Here is a 23460-nt window from a genome sequence, read left to right as displayed (position 1 = left end):
AGTCGCAAGGTTCAAAGTAACTGTAGGTACCTTGATTATAACACACCTTATAACACAATATTTCTTTTTGTCCTCTAAGATTTTTAATTACTTTGAGCATATTTTTCTTTGTGTGATTCTGATAGGACCTGATGCATTCTTTCTCCACCATTTTTAAAGTAATTTTGATTGTCTAATCTACTCAAGGTTAAAGAGAAATTTTTCTCATTCAGCAGGAGGCTCCTTGTAAGAAACCTAACTAGAATAAAGTGAAGAAAATTACATTTGAATTCAACTTCAAATATTAAAGTTTCTAATTACATTCCAGACTATTTAAGTATTCGAAGGGTTTATTTTTATAGTGGTTCACATTAGGGTGGGAACTCTTCTGCAAATTCCTTTAATTCAGAGAAGCTGCTTATTTCTTTTAAGCAGTAACCTAATTTTGGCACACAATTTCAAGAAGGTATTCCTATTCATCCTCCTTGTAAATGAAATAATGATTGTATAGGTGAAAATACTGTAAATTACTCTAAATGTGTGAAAGTAGATGCATGCAGATGGCTTATGACTTAAAGAATTTGCCTGAAATGCTACTTTTACCATGACTGATATTGGCCAGCCCTTCGAAAGTTCACCCTACTTTGTGCAGGAGCTCTCCAGGCTTGCCAGCAAGCAGTGCAAAAGAAAAAATGTTCTGGGCTACCGGCAGGTAATAAAAACTATGGACTGCCAATAGGATATGTGAGTGCAGGCATTTAATTCTCAAAGGTGTTCACTTTAAGAGATTCAATTAAAAAAAAAAAACCTTTAGACTTTGGGTTTCTTGTTTATAAAATATGGAACAGGAGATACCTGCTAACATTAAAAGATTTTTAAGAAATATTATTTTCTGTAAAGTCGCAGCCACTTACTGCTGCATTTATTTCAGCAGAAAGAGCTGGCTGATGTTATAGAGTGGAGAAGGTTCTCTGAAGTCTTTCTGTCATATATCCTAGAAGGGGTTGAGGAAGAGGGGTAATGTCCTGGGAGTCCTCACTGTGCTCTCTACCATGACAGTCAGTAGTAGTGTCAAAAAAACAAAGAGAAATGCCAATATACTGAATGCTGATTCTGGAAGGAAAGACTCTTGTTTTACATACAACAATAATTTAAAAACAAAAGTAAAATTTCTTGTGATGCCCATTTCAATCATCAGAGACTGAAACTGACATGCACCACTGTTAATCAGAGGAGGAAGTAATAATGTGTAGTAAGGAGTTGCATTTATTTGGCAGCAGAGGAGTAAGGGAATACCTGCTGCTATTATTATTTCTTGATGTCCTAGTTTAAGCTCAGGCTCATCAAATCAGTGTGTATTATGTTCTTACTCCTTTAAACACAACTATCTATATTTTTTTTTTAAAAGCCGGGAGGTGGGAATATGTGATGATGAAACTGCATTTTTGTTTGCTTAAATGTTCTCATAAAGATTTTTATAACTACCTTGGCCTGTTTCTTTCCAGAAGCTTTATTTCTCCCAGGTAACCTAAATATAATGTGACCAGTTAAATAAGTGGATTTTTTTATAGTAAAGCATCTAGGGAGACAAAATAAAGGCCAAGGATACTTTCCTCTTCCACTGCTTTTTTTTTTTTCCCTGAATGGGGATAATTTTCCATGCTCACAAACAGCAAGTTCTATTCTCTTTTGTAAGTAGCCAGCACTTTTTCTTTTTTTTTTTTTTTTGAAAGTTCTCATCTTTTATTAGCTTGTATACTTGACATAGGTATAGTAGAAGCCTTCATTTATGATACAGGAAGGGAGTTTTGTTAAATTAGAAAACCACATACTTTTACACTTTTGCCAAGCTCTGTACAATACCTCTTCCTTAAGTAAAGTTAGTATAGGAAATGGGACTGATATGGCAAGCTTGCTTCATGAGTGCTTAAATCATACTATTCATCAAGAAATTTTTAGTAAATTTTGTAAATATTTTCTTCGCAGTAAGTCGAACAATATTTTGGTGCATGCAGTTGAGTCTTCCTTTTGAGTAGTATGGTGTACACAATACCTTCATTTTACTAATTAAATTAGCATATACAGACATTACCATGTAAATGCTCCATGCCTTCAAGTTAGGATGTGAAATACTTTTCAGCGTTTCTCCATCTTGTTTCACTTCCAGAATTTAAATTTGCTCTTCACCTGTAATAAGGTCATAGTTGGGAGAGGAATAAAAACCTATGGGGGCATATATTGTTGCACATTGTGCTTTTCTTGGTTGAAAGAATTTGGCCTTTGATTCTGTTCCTCTATCAGAAGTTGCTCTGATAATGGCAGAACAGCGTGTGCCCTGGCAAATATTACTGCTGCTGCAGATACTAAAGCCTGCTGTAGTGACATTGGTTCATTGAAGAGGTTTTAACAGTTAATTTTAATTCTTCTAGAAAAAAAGTTTTAAATCTGTATTCAGCAAAACCATTGTACCTCATGACACTGAGATCTGACATTGCAGAAGAGTGCTATGACTCTGCATTTTGCATGCTTCTAGGCAAAATTTCTCTGCAAACACAAGTAGCACATAGTGAACTGAGACCTACTGAGTTCCTTTTGTTACTTCATTTGATTGACTGTTAATAGCATTTTTCCTCTTAAATGTGTAGTTATGTATCTTTTTAGTGATTTCTTTAAAATTGTTATACTGATCCTTCTGCCTTAAAATACGTAGAGAACCTTCTACAAAAATCCATGTTAAAAAAAAAAAATCAACAACCTAAATTACCAGAATTATTTGAAGGATATGAAAAGTAGAGTGTATTCAAGTTTTACTGTTTTTTTTAAATTTTTTTTTAATCTAGAGATGTCTAACCTTGATGAAACTCCCATCAAATCAAATTTGAGCCCAGAATAAATTTTCATCAATCTCCACCTTTTATTCCCAAGCACAGTGTCATATGCTTGGCTTGCACTAGGTAGAAGAAGATATAGATTTGTTAAATATTTGCATAGCTCTCTTTTAATCATAGAAACCTTTCTAATTTAATGGGGTTTTGTCTTTGTAAAGAAATAACTATATTTTTTTACTGGACAATATTCCTTTTTTATGATACTCTAATAAACAACCAGCAGTTTTTTATCTTGTGAGGAAACTTTCTAGTGTTAAAAACCAACAAAAGCAAGTCCAGTACATGATTTGCAGTGAGAAATTTCTTTTAAGGGATTTGTTTTAAATATTAAGATAGCTCAAAATACATACAGGTTTTGTACTTACTAGAACTTTTTCTTCATTCTACAGCTCAAACAGATCAATCTTTACAGGCTCTCTCAAGCACCACCCCCCCCCCCCTTTTTTTTTTTCTCCTTAAAGTGTATATAAAGTATATTCTGCTGAAGTCCTGTGAAACCTGGGGGGTTCCTCTGTGAGAAGTCCCCTGCAATGTCTGACATCCAAAAGAGCACAGTTGCCTGACTCAGAAAATGGCAGCCTGCCATAATTTTATAATTGAAGATGCTTTTCAACAAGAGTAGCATCTCTTAAGCCTTGTTATCTATAATACTAAGATGAAGGTTTCAGAGACCTGGGAAAAGGTTATCGAGTGCCCTTTGTCAGCTATGCGTTTGCTTAGCTCTGGTCATAAGTAGAGGCTAAGAAGATCTTTATCTTGTCTGGTTTGTTCCAGGTATCACCTATTTTGTGATGGCAGAATCTTCTGGCAGCAAAAGAATTATTTTAAATACAAAGCTGACTCTCTCATTCCTTTTCCTCTTTCCCTCAAAATTACACTAAACAAAGTCCAAAAGTCATCCTTCCCCTCCCCTTAATAAATCTGCATAGCTCTTAACAATTGCAATTCCCTTTTAAAATACCTAAAGTGGATTTGGATCTGGGATGTGATAGTTTATTACTAAAATTAACTACTTTAGCTGGAGGACTGGTTAGGGCATTTTTATGTTTTGTTAAATGGTTTTAATGGATATTTAATTTGAAAAGTTGGCATAAGTAGTTGCACTTGTCCAAAATGGACTAAAAACTTTTTACTAGAAATTATGTAGTAGGTACTGTTGCACACAGGATTTCTTGTGAAAGTTCCCCACAAATTGTGCATTTAGTTCTATCTTGGGTTGCCAATTATGCCAAGCAATTTTGATGTACCTCTGACCCATTATATTAAACACTAAACTTAGGGGGAGGCCACATTCTTGTCATGCTTATATGAGGGTGAGATAAAGCAACAAGAATCAATGTTGAATACACGTGATCACTGAATGCTAGATTGCTAATTTATATGAAGTCCTTCACATATAGAAATGAATCACTATATACCATTCATTGCTTTTTTTAACTGGCAAACTGATAAATATTTCATGACCACAGGCAAGCAGAAAGCTCACTTTTTCCAGCCCACAAAACTTTGACTTCAAAACTAGTTCTGTTCTACATTAAATTTCATTGAAATTTAGGAAGAATGAAGAGATCTGTCTGAAACAGTCAATTTGCTGCTGAATGGGAAACAGCTATTTTGGAGTCAATGTGTCTGGTTTTGACTATAAATTCCCTTTTAATCCTTAGAAATGTTTTCCAAAGGAGTTTTCTTTAAAAATAGTACAACCCCACATGAAGTTTAACTTCATGAATCACCACCTTCCAGCTTGACAAAAAAGCTGATATTTAAAGACCGCACTAGTTGTGAATTAGGAGTCAAACATGAAATAAAATCTTCTTACGTTTTTGGTGAGAATTGACACTTTATCCTTGAGGCAAACAAATTCACTTCAACCTACGTGGCACATCACATCACATTCCTAACAAGTGCACTGGTGAGGCTATAAGATGAAATGCCACTTTCTGTTAAGTTAAAAGTAGGACACTTTTTTCCATTTCTGAAAATTCTATCACTTCATATAGTTGCTTTTGCAAATGAAAAATGGCAAGGGATGTGTACAGAAGTGGTCTATGAATTACAGAAAAGCAGCTTATTCTGAGTAGTGTGGCACAAGAAGATGCCAAGCATTTCATGAGGAGAGAATGCAGCACAGTCATGCAGAGATTACAGAGCCCACAAAATTTAGTTATGCCAAGTCTCTCATTCTTAACTAGTGAGGAGGATGAAAAAAATATAATTATGGCTATATTTTTATTTTAGCAGGCTCAACAGATATGGTGACCAAGATACTTACAGTACCTGGACAGAAAATACAGAGAGAACATATGGGGGGTGTTTAGTTTTAACTTCATGTTTTTATTGGTATCCTGATCTAGATTACTACTGCAAGGTTTTGAGGGTGATATACAACTCTGCATATGATATACCATATAGAATTGCCTAGATTTCTCTGTTACTGTATAGTAGTGTCCAAAATAGCCTCAATTTGCTTTTTTTAATAGAATGAGTAAAGGGAAATAATCTTAACATACGTTCCTACAGCCTGACAGTCGGGGAATAAGCGAAGAGGAGTTTCTCATGTCACATCATTCTGAATCTGGAACAGGAGCCCGGATGAACCTTGGTCTCCTGCTGGCTTCACCAGTAACTTGCTCTTTCCTTCCCCAAGAAGAAAAGGAAGCTTTATAAAAATGTTTCAATCAATACTAACAGATTTTGTTTATTAGATATTTTAATGAAATTCCAGGTTCTATGTTGGAATTGTGTTCTACATATGGCTAAAAGCAACTAAAAGGCTCACCCATAGAGGTAACAGAATGAATGAAGAGAATTTTGTTCTTTGTTCTATAGTTTGATAAATTGCCTCGTTATAACGGGTTTTTTGTTGTTGTTCTAATAGCTTTGAAACAATTTTATTTTCAAGAGTTTGAATCAGTGGAAGAAAAACAAAAGTAAGACTTAAAAACAAGAAATAAGATGCAGTGAGGAATGTAATTCTAGCTCACAAAAGCTTTGATTTATAATAATGACTGGAGTTGTAATTAGCTTTTTTTGGAGTGTTTTTCAGTCCAGCTGCATTAGACAATACTCTGACTTGTAGTTAATACATACAGACATATCTACTTATTTTCCTTTGCATTGCAGCATGTGTACTTCCCTAATTGGCAGCTTGCCATTTATATGTGCAGGACAAGACTGTATTAGCAAGAGGGAGAGACTGAGGTTTCCAATGTCTGCAGTGCACAAGTATCTTGGTTACATTAATGAAGGGAGATGAGATTTAAGTTTGAATTTAGTTATTTGGATCATAATGCACTTAGAGCCTCTATAAGGCTAGCTGTGAGTTACAAATCAAAGTCCAAGTTAGAATTCAGACTGCCCTTGCAAGACTTCATATTAGGACCACCTGTTAGTTTCAGTTAATGATGGTAGCTGTATGTAGATATCCAGCAAGAGTAGATACATTTAATAAAGCCACTTATTTTTCTCCTAATGCTGAAACTTAAATCAAACTGCTGACATACTTCTCCTCCTCCCCCCGCCCAAATGCAGAATAGCATTGTGAAGGCATTCTATTTTTTATGAAGTTAAACATCATAGGTAGGAGCAAGGTGATTGAATACAATGTTCTAGAAAATAAATACTCCTTACTCCAAGAACTAGAAAGTTACCATTAGTATCCCACACTTTCTCACAAATCAGAGAACTGATGTAGTAACAAGGGTTCTATCAGACACTGTATTGCTGCCCTTTTAAATGGATGTATTGCTAATCTTCAGGATCATTTGGCACCAAGTTTGTGTGGTCTAGCTAGGCCAGCATGGTCTAACTTGGCAGTAAAGCATTTACAGACAGAATGAATTCTGTCTCCTTTGGAAACTCTTGCTACATCTTTAATTTTTTTTCTTACTACATCTTAAGTGAAACTGATCATGAGTAGAACCAACTGTAGCTCTAGATCTTGTCTGAGAAGTCAAACATTTCCACTATAAAAAGTCAAGTTGTGCAAAATGCTTATATGGAACCAACAAGATTTAACCAACTGCCTAAATTCTAGAAGGCAGGATTTTCTTTTGTTCTTTTTAAGCAAGGATCTTGCATGCTTTTCATGTCTTAAGGCCACAGAAATCTAAAATCTTTTAAAAGTGCTTTCAGGTAGACTTGGTTTAGGACTTCAGTTTCCTGAAGTCCCTTTTCTCAGTGTCCCTTTTTCTGTTTAGTGCATGACAAGTGCTTGTAGTAAGTCAGGTGTTACGGATGATGGAAGAAGGTACCTAACATTTTCTATGATAATTACAGACAGAAAAGTGTTGTGTATTTTGGAGACTCTGTGCCTGCTAACATAAGGAACTGAATGAATAGGGGTTGAGTACTCAAAAGCAATGCCTTTCTAGACAGAGTACTTGAATTAGACAAACAGACTCAGAAGACTTTTTGACCCAGGCTGTTTGCTATAGCTTGCGTAAATCTGTGCTGAATGAGTATTCAAGCAGAATTACTTGAAAACAGTTGATGGAAGTATTGCCAAATGAAACAAACAATTCTCTTAGTTCTGTAAAACCAAGGTGGTCATCAATGAACATAGTATTTTATCTTATCATGAATTAGGAAGTTCAGTAACTTCCCTGCTGTAATCATTGAACCCTTACAATCCACTGGTTTAAGAGCCTATATGATCTCCATAGGTTTAAATAAAATCTCCAACTGATACAGCTAACCTTCAATCCAGCTTTGCTGTGAACTTATCCAGTTCCTCCCACAAGGAACTTATTTGCTTCCATAAAGTAAACTGAAGCATATTTCTTCCTCCTTTGACCCTTCCGTTTCCAACTACAGTAGTCCTGATCCTCTAGATAGGTTCTGTCAACTGAAACACAGCAGGTAAACAAATTTTCCAGACAATGCGAAGTGATCTTTTAAGCATCGTCAGTAGCCTCTTAAATACTTTTGATTTAGGTGTTGGTGTGAAAATTCTGATGTCATGCAATCTGCTTTGCTTTTCTTGCCCACTCTTATCTAACTTACATCAATCACCCTGTGAGCTGGCTGGTAATTATGGTGATACTAAGGAAAGGATACATTTCACAGAGTTCAGAAAAAGTTGGGTAGTGTAATTTCATCTCATTTATGAGTCTCTACAGAATTCTCTTTGTCTCTTCTCATCAGCCAAATCTATAATGTCTTGTTACACAGCTCTGATTCTGGCTTCACAGTTTTGAGGATAAACTAGTCCCTCTTCCTGGTCCAGTTCCAGGGGTTTCTGATGAGAAATCAAATCTTTTAGAATCTTAACTCCAAAACTAAAATGTGAGTTGAGATGCAACAATCTGATATAAAAATGACATGATCACACACATTGTGTAAATTTTAAAGCATGTTTTCCCTGCTTCATTCCACTAAAAAGATGTTTCTCTCCCAAATCCCTGTATTTACTTACCCATCTTCTTGCCCTACCAGGCAAAATCCATTCACTTTCCCAGTGCTCAAAAAAAAAGGAATTTAATTTTACTAGGTGGCTTAAAGGACAGCTAGCAAATACTCAAATACCTACTTACATTTGAAGTTTCTATGATTCTCTTTCAGTCTGAAATAAGTTTTATTAACTTTTTATGAAAAGCCACTTACTGAATATTTGTTCTTACTAGCAATCCTTTACTAAATACAGAAAATACCTGTTAAGATCAGTCTTACAGGACAAAGGGTCAATCATCCTTATGAAGAAATAAATGTAAAAAGTGTTTGAATAAGATATGTTATTAACTGAAATTTGAATTTTTATTCAAGAGGATAAAGAGAAGTGAGACATTCTTTAAGCATCACTGAGACAGATTAGTGCTGGTCTGTTGAAGAAAATGCTTACTCACCGTTTGTTTTGAAGAGAGACTGTAGATTTTGTTAATCTCAGTGAAAGGTAGAGTTACCAGCTCTGGAAGGCAAAGATGCCCAGCTTTCATTTGCCTCATAGCAAACTTCTGTGTTTGTTTTTAAGCAATCTGGAAGTAAGTGGAGGATGAAAATAATGAGTATTCTCATCAAAAAAGTCTGTCAAGGTTGCTTTTCACTGCCATGTTTAGGAAATGTGTTCTTGATTTATCAAGATAGGTATTATGATAGGTAAGAATGGGAGTGGCACTATATGAGGGACACATTGTCTGCTTGTCATTCTTAGGGTAAGATAAAATGTGAGACTTTTCTGAGGCTATGAGAAATAAGTTTTCAGTACATGAAATGTTTTTACTTTTAACTAAAAGGTTGAGCTCTACAATGCCACCATCTTTTAAAGATTAAATCCACATGGCACTATATGGAATACAATATCCATTGTTCGTACTTCTTGAATGACTTGGAATCATGTGTTAACATGATGAAACCAGATGGGATGTTCAAACACTAAACTCCATTCAGTGCTAGCCAGATGTTTTTCTGGAAGATGGGGGAGGGATCCTTCAAATAACAATTTCAGAAAAGATATTAACTATGAACTTTTGAGCAATTGATTCAAGTGATAAATATGCTTATTAATTATTCAGTGATTGCTTTTCTGCTTTTAGATAAGCTTGATCTGATCTCATCTTACATCCATATCTGAAGCCAGGAACTATCATCTGATCAAAAATGGTTTTTTTTATTGTTGTTTTTCCCCCCCAATTTAAATGAGTAAGTAAAAGTAAATATTAACTTGTTAAGTATACTGGGAGATACAGGGTTTGCTTTTGTGGCTCAACTACCATCTTACAAAGAAAAAAAATGGAAAAAGAGGGCAGTAGAGAACAAAGTAGGTAAGTCAAAAGTAAGCTGCAGAAGGTAGCACTAAATGAAAAAAAAGTTTGACAAATGGTTAGCAGTCACTCAGAAAGGTTGTATCTCTAAGTTAGATTAACAAATGTTTCTATAATGAGCCAGCTACATGGGTAGCTATGTTTGCAGAAAATGTGTTGCTATCTTCTTGTGTCTTAAAAAACAAACCAAAAAAAACCCTCTTCAGTTATGCTACCTTTGACCCTTACACAAATTCTGCTACAGTGGGCTTGCAGCAGTGTGGAGAGACTGTAAATATGTTTAGACAGCTGGTACAGTCTGAGGCCTTCTTAAGGAAATGGAAAACAATACAGAAGGTCTTCATTCAGAAATATTCTCATATGAAGAATGCCCAATATCTCTCAATGCAGAATGCCTTTTTCAGTGAATCTTATTGCTTGTCACAAAATAAAGTACTAGTTTTCAAGTGGAACAATTGAGTAGGTCTCCCTAACATTTCTCTTTCATGCTACGTTAACCTCACTTATTTTACATTTGTGCAGTGGAAGAAATGCCAGCCAAGTTAGGTTTCTAAATTTAAAAATACTGGATGACAAATCTTTGGCAAGGAGGGATGCACAGTTCTAGTCTTCATTATGTTTGCCATCTCCTGTTGTAGAGAGCTAAGGAAAAAAGGAGCAGGAAGCTCATTAAGATCTTGTAGCCAAAGGCCACAACCTCTTCTCCCATAAAAGTCTCAAATTTTCTTAACTGTCTGCTCTCCCTTTGCAAAGTCCAAAACACACAGTGAATCCTGAGGGCATCCAGTAGGAAATCATTGCTGTCTGGTCTGTGTAAATCCCAAAGAAAGGAAGAAAAGGACATAGGCACTGCGTAGTGCGTTACCCAGCAGAGAGGTGCTAGAGGAGAACAGAGTAGAGAGCTAGGTCTTAATACAATAAAAAGTTTGTGAATTCACCCAAGTGTCTCTGGTGTTTTCAATGGCCTCGATGTTCTCATAACCTGTGTATGCAAGGCATCAGTCTCCTACCAGGAGTGTGTCGGAAACACATGATGGAATCCTAGTCCATTGGAGCCTGCTAGGATGAAGCTAAATGTGATCCCCTGGGCTAGTTGCTACAAAATGACCTGCATGCGTACAGGCGTGTTGCCATGTCCCTTGGGGAACCAACTCACAGTTATGCAGTCAAGAAATATATCCATGAACTTGATACACATTCAGCGTTAGTCCCTGTTTCCTTTGACCTATTTCTTTCTCAAAGTTCAGGAATTTTTATTTTGTACAAATTTAAACCAGTCTTTCAGCAAAAAAGTCTTAATTCCTCTTTGAAAAGGACATGAACTTTAGCAACTTTTAAAGTAACTTGGGTTCCACTTCATTAATGTCACCAATAGATTCTATTTTTTTTTTTTTTTCCTATGGGAAAGATCTTAATTAAGTTACCCAAATTTGGCCACTAAGCCTGAAAAATTCAGCCACAATACTGGTACTGATAGAATAGTCTTGACGAATGGCTGTCAAAAAAGTTATGTAAACTTTATTCCCTGAATATATGTACAAAACTGGCAGAGGATATTGGTTAGAGGGATCTTTTTCCTCTTTTTTTTTTTTTTGTGTGTGTGATGTGTTTTGTAGAATTGAAGTGTGGATTTAACCATAAAATAAAACAGTAAAACTTAATAAACAAATACAACAAAAAGATAAAGTACATGAGTCACCAATGAGGTGAGGAAAAAGGAAGCTTGGATTTGGAAACAATGTCAGATGAATCCCACATATTTAAGTAACATTGTCCCATATTTTGACTTACTGAAATTTTATTAGACAGTGCTTGCTTTACTGTACTATTTTGTGTTTTGAGGAAATTTGCCTCTAATTTTTCAAGTAGGAAATTTATGAAAGAGAGACTAATCAGAATGTAAGCTGGTTATTTAAGTAAAATACAAAAAATCTCATCCTATCTAGAATAACTTTTCATATTTATGGCAACCTGTTCCAATTTTTACATCTTTACTTCTTACACCCTCTTTGCAGAGGAATATAGTGATTCAGGACACAGTGGTTTAAAGAAGCAGGTTGGATGGAGGTAGAAGAGATGGGTAAGAAGCAGCTCACCAGTGAATGGATTTCACAAGGGGAATCTGTCTTTAGTTTTAGAATTTAGTGAACTGATACTCTGCAGCACACCTGAGCTCTGATCCTGATGGTATGCCGGAATGGGAAGGAAGGATTTCTTCTCTTCCATGTCTATGATACATTAGGAAGTTGTTTATTGGAAGAAAATTGGTTTTTAAGTGTTATGCAAGACTGAAATATAGGTATTACAGAAGGAGACACCTGTTTGGGTGGTTTTTTTTTTTTGGTATGGCTTTTTTAACTGACTTGGAAAAGAACTTTAAACCCAAGCACAATTCAAAGATTGTTTTAACTTCCTTTCTTCAGGTAAAATGTGTAGTGCAAGCATGAAGAATGATTGTAAGTTTGAAGATGAGAGAAATGCATGTTCACAGAAAAAGCAGGTTCAGTAGACAATTTCCAGTATTTTAGATGCACTTATTGTGTGTGGAAGGGACTGGTTATTTATAAGGGTAAATGAATCAAGATACAAGAATAGTGTCCTACTTTCACCACGCTATTTTTTTCTGCAGATTTGATACGGTGTATAACAATTGTAAGAACTCAGTTTAGAATTTACAAGCAATAAGCTTTTATATGAGTCTTCTCTGAAAGACTTGATTTTGATGTTCCAAAACAACATTTGTTATCTATTTTTCTCTACTTAAATCAGAAACTTGACTGATTTCAGTTTTATTCAATTTTATACTTGCAAATCATTGTAAAAATCAGTCGTTTACAAACATTACAAGAACTTAATCTCAGATTGTAGTCCTGAAAAAGATTTATAGTAGCCACTGAAAGCAAGATAAATGAAAGCACTTTTTCCAGGCAAAGGATTCTGAAGTTCTCTAAGTGTAAATACCCAAATGGCTGCTTCCACTGATACACAGCAACCTCAAAAGTGATGATCTTGATGAGATAGTAGGACAAAACAGTGTGAAAAATTACTTTTCTGTTTATTTCAAGTCCATCTCTTCAGTGCTATGCATTTCCTTCACAGAAACAATGTCTGTTTTCAGTCTACCAAAGTAGTTGAATTCTTAGCTGTGCAAAAAAATATGATTATGACAAGTATATTTGACCTTCAGTGAAATTAAGAAGAGTACCACCTGCACTAAATATGTCTTGGAAACAGTGTCAGGAGCAATGGGATACAGTCTGGCTTGAAATCAAATCCAGTTGCATAGCTTACTACAATAATAACATTTCAGGTTGCTTTAAAGATTTGGCTTCTAATTGTACCCTACTCTTAAACAAGGAGTGTTGATGAGTTGTTAGCAGCTGTGCTGACAACAGGAGCATTCTTTGTGCTGAGATAAAGCTGCCCAGCTCTAGAAATAGTCTGTCATGCAATAAACAACTTTTCATTATTTTTTTTCTTGATTCTCTTGTAGTCCAAATATTACAAATGAAATCAAAGAATCTAAGAGAACTGTTTCAGGGCACTTCCCAGGATATTTTGATCCCTTGCCTTGTGCCTACTCCTAGAATAAACTAGTATAGCAAGATCCATGTTTTGTTTTAATGAAAAAACTTTTCCAAAACTGAATCCCTTAAGACTGTCTAGATAATGAAGATGGTCTAAATTAATTTATATATGGATGTCATAGGGAAACAACAAAGTATTCTTTTAGAAAGATACAGTATACTGCAGGCTGCTTGTCATATCTGAGAGACAATCCAGTAAAATAAATGCTTTAGTCCAGATCCAAACACATCTCTGTCATGGAAGTTCCCTAAATGTAAGCCCTCATCAGACCTCTTTTTATGCAAGTCTCACCTTGAAGTAATACCATACCTAGAAGAAGTGTTACCCTGGGTTATTTTGGCTAGACAGTTCTGACTACTGAGGTTCTCCACAAAGAGTACCTGCTGCTATTCACCTCTTAAACCTATACTTTTCCTCTTTTCTTTTCCTTCAGCTTAATGAAAATTTTGCAGTATAGTTCAGTGAGGAAGGAATGTGGGGGAAGTCAGTTAGTTATTTAAAGCTTTTAAATATCTAAATCATAATTTCAAAAATTTTTTAGGCATATGTAGCTGGCACAGATTGCAAATTGTAGGAAACATGTACTGGCCAGTCTCGTATTTCCAGTAACCTTTATACTGCTGTTGTACAGAGTGCATTTTAGTACATGGTATCATGCAGTGGAAAACTTAAGGATCTTAAATGTCAGGTCCGTATCTGAAGCAGGCATCAGTCCTGCAACATAATATGAATGGGGAGAACAGGTTCCTTGCCCACAGTGGGACAAAACGCCCATGGTAGGCTTTTCAGAAACAACATGAAATCTGTAATGGTCTCAAAGATGATGGTACCCAGCTTATACTTTTTCCCCAGCAAAGTGAAATTGCAACCCCTCAAAAATCTTAGCAACTGTCTATTGAATATAAGGCATAGATGAATAAACATTACATATGCGTGTGCTGTCTTATATATTATCTGCATCCCTGACAACTGTAGAATTTACAGCATCTCATATTTAATATACATTTTACTACACTCATTTTTGTAAATCAAAATTTAAATTATACAGACCTGATGTAGTTTAGCTTTTTTTATTATTAGTCTGTAAAACTGTTGTGTTTTTCTTTAAAATTCACATCAGTCCCAATATAATTAATAACTATACAAGAAATCAATTTATTTCTGGGGGAAATCAGCTGAAGTGCCTTGGCTGTTTTGTAGCAATGGGTCCTGTTTTTATGTCCCATTTCCATAGCAAAAAGAATTAATTTGAGAGATCAGTAGCATTGTTGGCATACGTTGCATACTCTTCCTGTAATTCACAGTGCTGGGGAGTGTGTGACATGAGTTTAAACTTAATCTTGTATCTTGTTATATAGAATTTTGCAAATGGAATATCCTTACAAAGAAGCTTTTTATTAATTTAACACAGTAATAACTAAAAAGGGAAAAATGCGTAAAACAAATCATTGTGTGTACATAAGATAAAAAAAGGTGCTAAGCCTTGATATTGGTTGTGTGTAATGGATGATGTGCAAAATGCTGTGTGCACTTTGCAGTGTGTGAAACCTGCACAAACTTTCCAATAATGTTAAAGCACTTGCAAAAATGTTGCACCTGGAGCAGGGAGGAGTGAAGGGGGCAAAGGTCAGCATTAGGCATTAAGACACTGACTAAACAGACTTTACACTCGGTGAAAAGTCCAGACAACCCCTGCAGTGTCATCTTACAACTCTGGTTTTCTTCTTTTCAGGACATAGTAATCCATAAATACACTCAAGTCACCAGCAGCTAAGCTCTTCCCCCCCTTCCCCCCCCTTTTTAACTCTTCTTTCATTTTTAATTCTTACATAAAGATCTGAAATTTTAACCCTTTTTATGTCTTTTAATCAACCTTGGGAACTGCTTTTATTCACTGTTGTCATTTGTTAGACTTCTCATTTTTAAATCCTCTTTTTTGCAAATTATACTCTTAGAAAAGTGGTTTTGAATCAACTAAAAATAATGCTTGAAATCAGTAGCACAAATTCAGTGTATGGATAAGACATTCTGGGAAATTATCAGATTTTTATTTCTAAAACAAGTCCATTATCAAACTCTGTAAACAAATCCATCCTTTTTTCTGAAGCTTCTTAACCAGAGACTTCATGTAATATATTTCATGGGATGTAGTATAAAATTTGTTTTTACAGCCTCTGAGCTTATTTTTCTGGATAGAGGAAACCAGTTGCAACTGGCATGCTGCAAGAAAATAATCATCTTGCTTGCTATTGTTATGGGTTTTAATAAAAAAAAAAAAAACTACTAAAACCCTCACAGTTTCTCTAAACTGGAAAAAAAAGTAGAGGTAAAACACAAAGAGGTGTTTGTACTTTTATCATATGATTAAGTCTTTCAGTTTTGCATCTATTACACTTAGCAGCTGAAATCATGAGACCAAACTGATTTTAATCATTTTATCTGATCCCATTAGCCACATCCTATGGCTTAAGAGTCTGGATAGACTCCTAATATAGTCTTGAGCCTTGACAGTAAAAATAGGTTGGTGAAATACAGCCCATCAATTGCACGTAACCATGCACATTTTGCTGACTTCCTCTCCTCGTTCTGAGCACTGCACAAGGCCGTACTTCCACGCAGGATATTTCCCTGTTGCCTGCTTCACGCTACCCCAACCCTTCTGCAAACCCGCTGTGATGACCAGCAGATCTGCCACATTGACTTTTTCTTAATTTTTACAACTTCTGAACAGCACTGACGCAAGATAGCTGAAAGTCTGAGTATTTCTCTCATACTGTGCATGAATATTGATTAATAGAAACATTCAGCAGAAAATTATTTTTTCCTTTTGCACAGAGATCCCTCATACTTGCTCATGAAGGGAAAACAAAGTTTTCAGTTCCATGTGCACAACACCGTCATTTCAGTCACAAAATGGCGGCCTGAAAACATCTTCTGTGAAATCTCATGAATACTTCAGGCCTACTGATCTCTTTTCCTGTGCAGTGATTGTTAGAGTTGCTACCCAAGGGTTTCTAACTCAGTCTGTTCAATGGTGGGAATCAAAGAATCATCAATAGAAACAGAAAGGTGAAATTGGCACCACAATTTAATGACTACCAGCAAAGGTATTTACTTCTCGTGGCAAAGGGTTCTGTAGAAATTGAAGACCTAGTTCAGCAGGATGCTTTAAGCATGTGCCAAACTTTGAGCATGGTGGTGGTTTGCTAGATTGCCTTTGGGATTTAAAAGTAAGAATGTGCTTAATGCCATTACAAGATCAGATCCTTGGTGCACAAATACTGGAGGTAGTAAATGTCTAGGGCTCAGGTCTGATACTCCTGGTCACATGGTGAAGCATTTTAGCCTGCAGTTAGTCTCACTGGTACCACAGGACAGTCTGTTAAATAAGCTATTACTCTACAGGAGTCAGCATTTTAGTGTTAGGGCTTGCATGACAGGACTTTATGTTGAATATAGAGAGAGCATCGTTACAGACGGAGTAGTGTCTTCCATTTATCCTATATTCTGAGCTTTTGTTGCATGTTAGCAAAAAATAAAAAGTGAATGTTCAAGTACCTGAAAAACTTAAGAAAATTAAGCTAGAACTGAGTTATATGAACCTCTTGAGAAACAGGCTTTGTATCTTGTCTAGTTATAGAAATACCACACCAAAAATGATCTGATTTAATAGTAACAACAAAAGCCTATTGTTCTGTCTAGAATTTTATGTTCTTTTCAAGCATGTGAGGTGTCTCCAGTACTCTTTGCTGTGGTATCTCAATGCCGACCTTGCAATAATAATCATAAATTCAAAACTTGAATTCTACTAATATGATGTAGATGAGAAGTCAGGCAGTTAAATGATTTGCCCAAGGCTACAAAGCATCTTCCTGGAGAGCTGAAACTAGACCTTTTACCACATCTGCCTGGCCAGTTCCAAAGTCTGTGCTTTGTTTTATGTTCTCAGGCATGCTTCTTCACGCACATGTTACTTGGACTGCATGCAAAGGCCACGCTGCCCACTGCATTTTCTCCAGAGTTGTTTTTCACCTACATTTAAAAAGTGACTGGAGTTTTCATTAAAACCTGATTTAACTGAAGAAAAGGCTATCTTGCTGAAACCATTTTCATAATTATTTTTCAAAAATTATTTTCCAGAGCTGTTTGGTTGTTTCTTGATTCAAGCTTATAGTGATAATCTGAAACCATCAACCACTCAAGCATAATGTTAAACTAAACTGTGAATAGTACAGGGAATTTGTACAAAATAGTACAGGAATAATAAATCTGTTGCTAATTTTTTTCCTTGTGTAAAAAATGAAACAAAACAAAAAAAAAACAAACAAAAAACCAAACCAAAACCAAACAAAACCAACCAAACTTACAATGTATTGCTTTCAATTCATCTTCCCCCCTGCCCCCTTCTTCTAAAGGATTCATTTTACCCGCTTACCTTATCCATGGGCAATGTAAACATATGGGTAGGATCTTGTGCATCTTTTACATTCTCTATTTGCAAAATCTCGATAAATATTGTTATATTGCTCCACAGATATCTCACTAAATCCAAATAGACTGTAATGATGTCATCTGTGTGCATATTTCTGTAGATAATGTTTGTGTGTGATATATACAGTATTTACAATCTGTACTTTGCATGCAGATCACAGACACAAGTGAGACTGTGATCACCAACCCACATAGCGTAGGTGGGGTATGTGTGTGTAAAATCTATGTAGGCAAGTTAATAGCAATTGAAGATTACAGATGTTTTAAGGGTGAGCATTTTGGACAGTGGAAAATTATAATTTTTTAGCATTTTTAGTTTTTTTTTAATTTGAGAAGTACTATATTCTTCACATCTTCTGACTATTAGACAAGGCAAAGCAGTTCATGCTTTAATTCAGACACCTTTATTTTTTGTTCACTCTTTTCCTGAGGGTTTTTATTTTTTTTAAAGTATTTGGCAATTAAATGATGCTGAGTACCTGTTTGTCTGGTGTATGATAGACATATGTATTCCTTGTTGCATGCATTTGTAAGAGAGGAACTTGCAATGATTTTTGCCTGAACGTAAAAAGATTTGCTGCTGTACGAATAATATAAATTAAATATTCTTAATTATTTTAGCTCATGCTAGAAAAGATTCAGGACAAAGGGGAGATTGATGCAGTGTGCCTTACAATGGCCCTACTGATTTCTCTACTGGCCCTTCCTTTGCACATGGTCAATTAGAATTGAAAATCCTGTGCTGATTTCATTCGCTGGAATTTTTAAGCAGGTCAGGAAGAAAGATGTTATTGAAAGGAAAAGTCTCATCTAAATAAGAAAAGAACACGTGGCCATCTGGTCTAACTGTACCATGCCGAAAGTCCTTTTGGCTCAGCTGTAGTTTGAGCTTTGCAACAGTTTGCCAAAATATCAAACAGAAATCTGTTTACATTAAAACACTCTGTGCTTTTTAATCTATAAAAATGCAATGCGCAGTTCTCTTCCTATCTGTAATGCATGAGCTCATTTGACCCCATTACCTTATTGAGACTGCCTATGTTTCTGTTAGGCACTCAAGTTACTTCTGCTGTGTAAAGGTGTAAGTGAAACAACCAATCTTTTGAAAGTTTTGGAAGTAATCCTGAAGACTTCATTCTTATGACTAAAACTTGCAATTCTGCTTGAAGTAGGAAAGGCTCAAACAAGCAGATGCAATAGAAGAAGTATGGGGGGAAGAGGGGAGAGGAGAGTTTAAAAAAGGAAATTAGAACTTGAAGTTTGTGTAAGTAGCACCACGGAGTTTGCACAACCAATTGGAGGCCATGGACTAAGAGATGAGCTGTAACAGACATCAAATTTTTAAGGAATGGAGTCATAAATATGCATAAGCTTCTGTGATTGCTTTGTTTCTACATTAACTGTTTAAAAGTTTAAAGAAGTCAGCAAAAAAACACAGGTCAGAATTTTTCACTTTTAGGTAAATAAGCTCTTTGCTAAAACACATAGCTCCAAATCTCAGGTGCCTGGACAACAGCAGCTGGATGATAATGCCTTATTTGCAAAAACACTGGGCATTTGTATCTCCTGACTACTTTAGTAAAAGCTGCTGAACACCTAGTGTTCACAAAAACCAAGAGAACTTACTGGGAGAAGGGGAGTGTTGAACTAAACATGGAGGCAAGAGCCCTGTATTCATATGCTCAGGTTTAATGCTTAACTCTTACATGATTATTCATTACTGTTGCATTGACAAACAATATATAAACTGCTAGTTAAGATATCCCTTCCAATGCAAGCTACTGTGTAAATGACTTCTGAAGCCTAGAGGAATTGATTTCTGTAGGATTTCAGTCTTCAGGAAATGGATAAAAATATGATTACTTATTGTCATTACCTTAAGAAAATAAGCACTTCCAAACGTAGCTGCAGGCATTACTTTGAAATACATTTGTGAAACATAAATGACAAATTTTATTTTTTCCAGCACAATATGCCAGGAAAAGTAGAAAGGAAATTAGCACATGAATACTAGTGAACTTGTGTATATGCATGTAATTTACAAGTATATACTTCTCATATACGACTCTTGTGTTGTGTTTGCTTGTACATTTCATATAAGGTATATAACATGTTGCTTCAGAAAAGTGTTAAATATCTTGTTTTTAAAAAAAATAAAACAGGAATACAAATTTAACCACAGTGCTCAATTCATTCTCTTCATTTCTCTGAAATCTATTTTCTAGAATCTTTACCTTGCCTGTGGATATTGTTGCCACTACATGCTATCTTTTCTTTGTATGTGTCTGCTGCTATTTGGAAAGGAAGGGGTTTTTTTTAAGACTGTATTTGTGGGATACCTATGCTGTGTTCCTTTTTTAATAGTGTTTATTAGCAATATTAAAAAAGCTAAAAAAGCACCTATCTTTCTATCATGATGCCTGTTAGTGTGACTAAAATACAGTTTAAGCCTTTTCAGGGAGTAAATTAAAAGCAGTGTATGTGTGTGTTTGCGCATGTGTGTTTAAAAACTTATTTTAAGTCTTTTTCACCCAAAGTCCATATTGAAAAGCAAAAATTAATCATGTGTATCATACCATACCAGAAGACAATGCAGTTCCAAAGAACTTTTAGAAAACAGGTCCACATGGCATACATTTAAAATTTAAATAGAATAAATGCTTTGAATGTCCCTTTTCCCAGTATGTGTCTGCTGACCCCACCCATAGCCACACCAAACGGAGAGCAACTATTTTGCGGAGTACTGCATTCCCAAGACCAACTTTGTGGCATGATGACACTGGGCCAGTCGGTGTTCCTCTGGGCTGTGGCAACAGGAAGACTGAGGGTTGCAAGACCAGCTAACTAGTCCCCTGCCATGCTCCCCTCCTTTGGTTTGAAGACAACCTACTTGTAAAGCATTTTGCTACTGCCTTGTTTAAAACTGCCACAAAACTGCCTAGGAGATCTTGCTAATCTCTCTAAACCCAAATATGTTCAAGTATTTCAGCTAAACTGCCTTTCAGATGTAGGTCTCTGTACACTAGCTGTTTGCCTTTATGTAGTATATTGTATACGTATACAAAATCTTTCCATAGTATTTGAGAGCTACACAGCAATTATGTAAGTGACGCATGAACTTAACATAAAATACTGCATTGACTGTAAAGCTAGAGTAGAAACCACTGTAAAATGAGAAACAGTAGATGCCCTTAGTTACACTGTGTTGGAAAGCGTGTGCACATATGCATGTGTTTTGTGTAATAATGTGCATATATGTTCACAAAGTTCCTTATTTCATATTTTTTGCGAATCACAATGAAGTTGAAACTGAGCCTGGCAGACATAAGGAGGAAAGGCTTGTGTTTGTCTTTAATCTTTCTGCAGCACGGTTCAGACTTCTGTCTGATTTGCACATAGCAGAGCAAGGGGCTTGCCATGCATTGCGTGCAGGCTCCTTGATTGTGGAGGGGAAAAAAAAAAAAAAAAAAAAAAAATCTGGCTGGAATCCAGACAGGCGAGCGCAGTGCTCTGTTGATCATTGTGTCTAGCCTTCAGGTGTCTCAGCTCACAGTGGGCGGCGGTTGGGGGAGGGGGAGATAACAGGAGAGCAGACAAAGAATAAAATGGTGTATTTAAAAAAAAAAAAATGTAAAAAATTCATGTCAAATCCTTTTTTAAAAAATGCTTCTTTTAACGTTCCTTTCCCCACAGAGGGAGCAAGCAAACATCTGCCCAGGAAGATTTATTTAAGCCATAATTAGTAGCGTCTGGAGTCTTTCAACAATTTCTCCTTATTGCCCTTAATTTTTTTTTGTTTTTAAAAGAAGTCTGCTCATCTTTCACTTAGAAACTGTTTTCACTTCATGCTTTATTAGAGATCCAGCCTAGCCAGGACCGAGTCAGATTTCTATTGTCTTTGGTTTTTCCCTTCTGATCGTAGTTTTCAGGATCTAACTTTTGGTAGGGGAGGGGGGAGGGGGTGTGGGAAGGAGTATGCAGGCGGAGGCGGGGGGGAAGATCTTATTAAAGGTCTTATGAACGTGTGGGGAAAAAAGAGAGCAAAAATACAAATCAGTGCTTCTTATTATACAGTTATCCATTTGGGTTCAATTTCTTTTCCGGAAAAGAAGAAGAAGGAAAAAAAACTCTCCTTTGTCTGTTGCTTCTGTTTGAGAACTCCCATAAATCTTGCCCAGAAAGCAACTTGGGCTTTAGCAGATCTGGCCAGCAAAGCTCTGGGAAGCAATTGTAATGTCTCTTGCTATGGATATTCTTTCTGCCCCCTTCATCCCCGCTGCCCCCTCCACTCTGACCTTCTGACGTTATGCTGTAAAAAGCCCCACACCCTTTCCCACCCCACCAGGATTCTGAGTGAATGCAAGCCGTGATCTAGAGGTAAAGTTGCTTATCAAAAAGCCTCTCCTCGTGCTGAGCGAGTCCAGATATTACACTAGTTGTGTTTTTTCAGTCCAGCCATAACCCTTTTCTAACACTCCCCTGATGGTTCGTTTCTCCCCCTCCCCCCGTGGAAGGGGTGGGATGGGAACCTTGCTCCACTTCATTGTTCCAAATGTAAGAGCTATTTGCCCCAAAGTGTCTTTGCTGTCTTTCATAGCTAATTATAATAACTGTCAGATGTCTGGAAAGTCTGGGCTGCCCTTGTTGGTGGAGTTAAAGTTTGCCTTTATTTTTTCCCCTTGGGGACAGATCAGGCCTGATTAGACACAGTACAAATAAAAGTGAACAACGTACGTGTGGAGGGCTTTTTGTCTTTGTTTTTCTTTATGAACAAAGCAGCATGCTGGCTATGTCAGGAAGCAATGTGGCATGCAGCGTGCATGCAAGCACTGCCCTGGAGGATAACTCTTTTTTTTTCTTTTTTTTTTTTCCTTTTACTGAAGCATGCAAGAAATATTTCTGAATTTGAATAACACTTTAGATACTTGTTCATCTCATAAGAAAAAGTAACCATTGATCTAGCGCACATAGCATTTTGACAATTTTAAGAGATTGGCTTTTCTGGGTGAAAATAAAAATAAATAGACCCAGTACTCACAGTTTTGTTGTGCTGTGCAGGTCGTTGTCTCCTTCTGCAGAGACAAGGAGGGTCAGAGGATGTCAAGGGTGCAGAATCCCAGTTTAATTCAGGAGAAACGTACAAATGTGCTTCCTGAAGTCGCCTGGAAGTCAGCCACTTGTGCTCAGACATCCCATTGCTGCTCTGCACGCTATACTATCTGCAGTTCTGAATTGAACTAAATACTGCCCATGTGAAAGACAGGGGAAACAGAGTCATGTGGGACACACAAATCCACTCTATTGGCTCCGAAGGCACAACTTCAGCATTCTTGCATTTCCACCATTGGTTAACAGTTCAAGCTGAAACAGTCCTGGTCCTCCTAGTGAGTCCGTTTTCCCTTTATGTGTTGAAGAATGACTGTAGGATTTTACAGTGACAGGATTAGTTAGGAAAGGGACTGAAGTCATCCCTTTGACTGAAGCTGGTGGGTGGGGTTTGGAAGCTGTGCTTTTCTCCTGTTGACGTTTTTCCTTTTTCTGCCCGAGTTCTGTGTGTCAGGAAATGCTTGCAGTTAACTTGGGCAGCACGGAGAAACTAAGTGACTTTCTTCAGGTTCAGGGATAGGGACTTGACTTTTAGAGTAACACACTGTTACAGATCGTACAATGATTTTTACAGAATAACTATTCTTTCTGGCTAAAGTGGGGTTATTTTCTCTTTTCTAAATTTTTTTTTTTTTTTAGCCCAGAAAGGG

The 23460-nt window shown here is 36.4% G+C and overlaps 1 long non-coding RNA gene across 8 annotated transcripts in view; it reads right to left on the bottom strand.

Moving 5' to 3' along the window:
* LOC142036002 (uncharacterized) overlaps positions 1 to 23245 on the bottom strand; it is a 65386-nt gene extending 42141 nt beyond the window's left edge. For 7 of the 8 annotated variants that reach the window (XR_012652023.1, XR_012652026.1, XR_012652022.1 and 4 more), the window contains exons 1-2: positions 22743 to 23245; positions 8711 to 8839 (exon numbers count right to left, since the gene is read on the bottom strand). This is a non-coding gene — a long non-coding RNA (uncharacterized LOC142036002). The remainder of the gene's footprint in view (positions 1 to 8710; positions 8840 to 22742) is intronic. The other variant, XR_012652027.1, reaches the window with a different exon arrangement.
* Between the last annotated feature and the right edge of the window lie 215 nt (positions 23246 to 23460).

Source organism: Buteo buteo, chromosome 10 (genome assembly GCF_964188355.1).
Source record: "Buteo buteo chromosome 10, bButBut1.hap1.1, whole genome shotgun sequence".
Taxonomy (NCBI): domain Eukaryota; kingdom Metazoa; phylum Chordata; class Aves; order Accipitriformes; family Accipitridae; genus Buteo; species Buteo buteo.
This window is presented reverse-complemented; position numbering and strand designations above follow the sequence as displayed.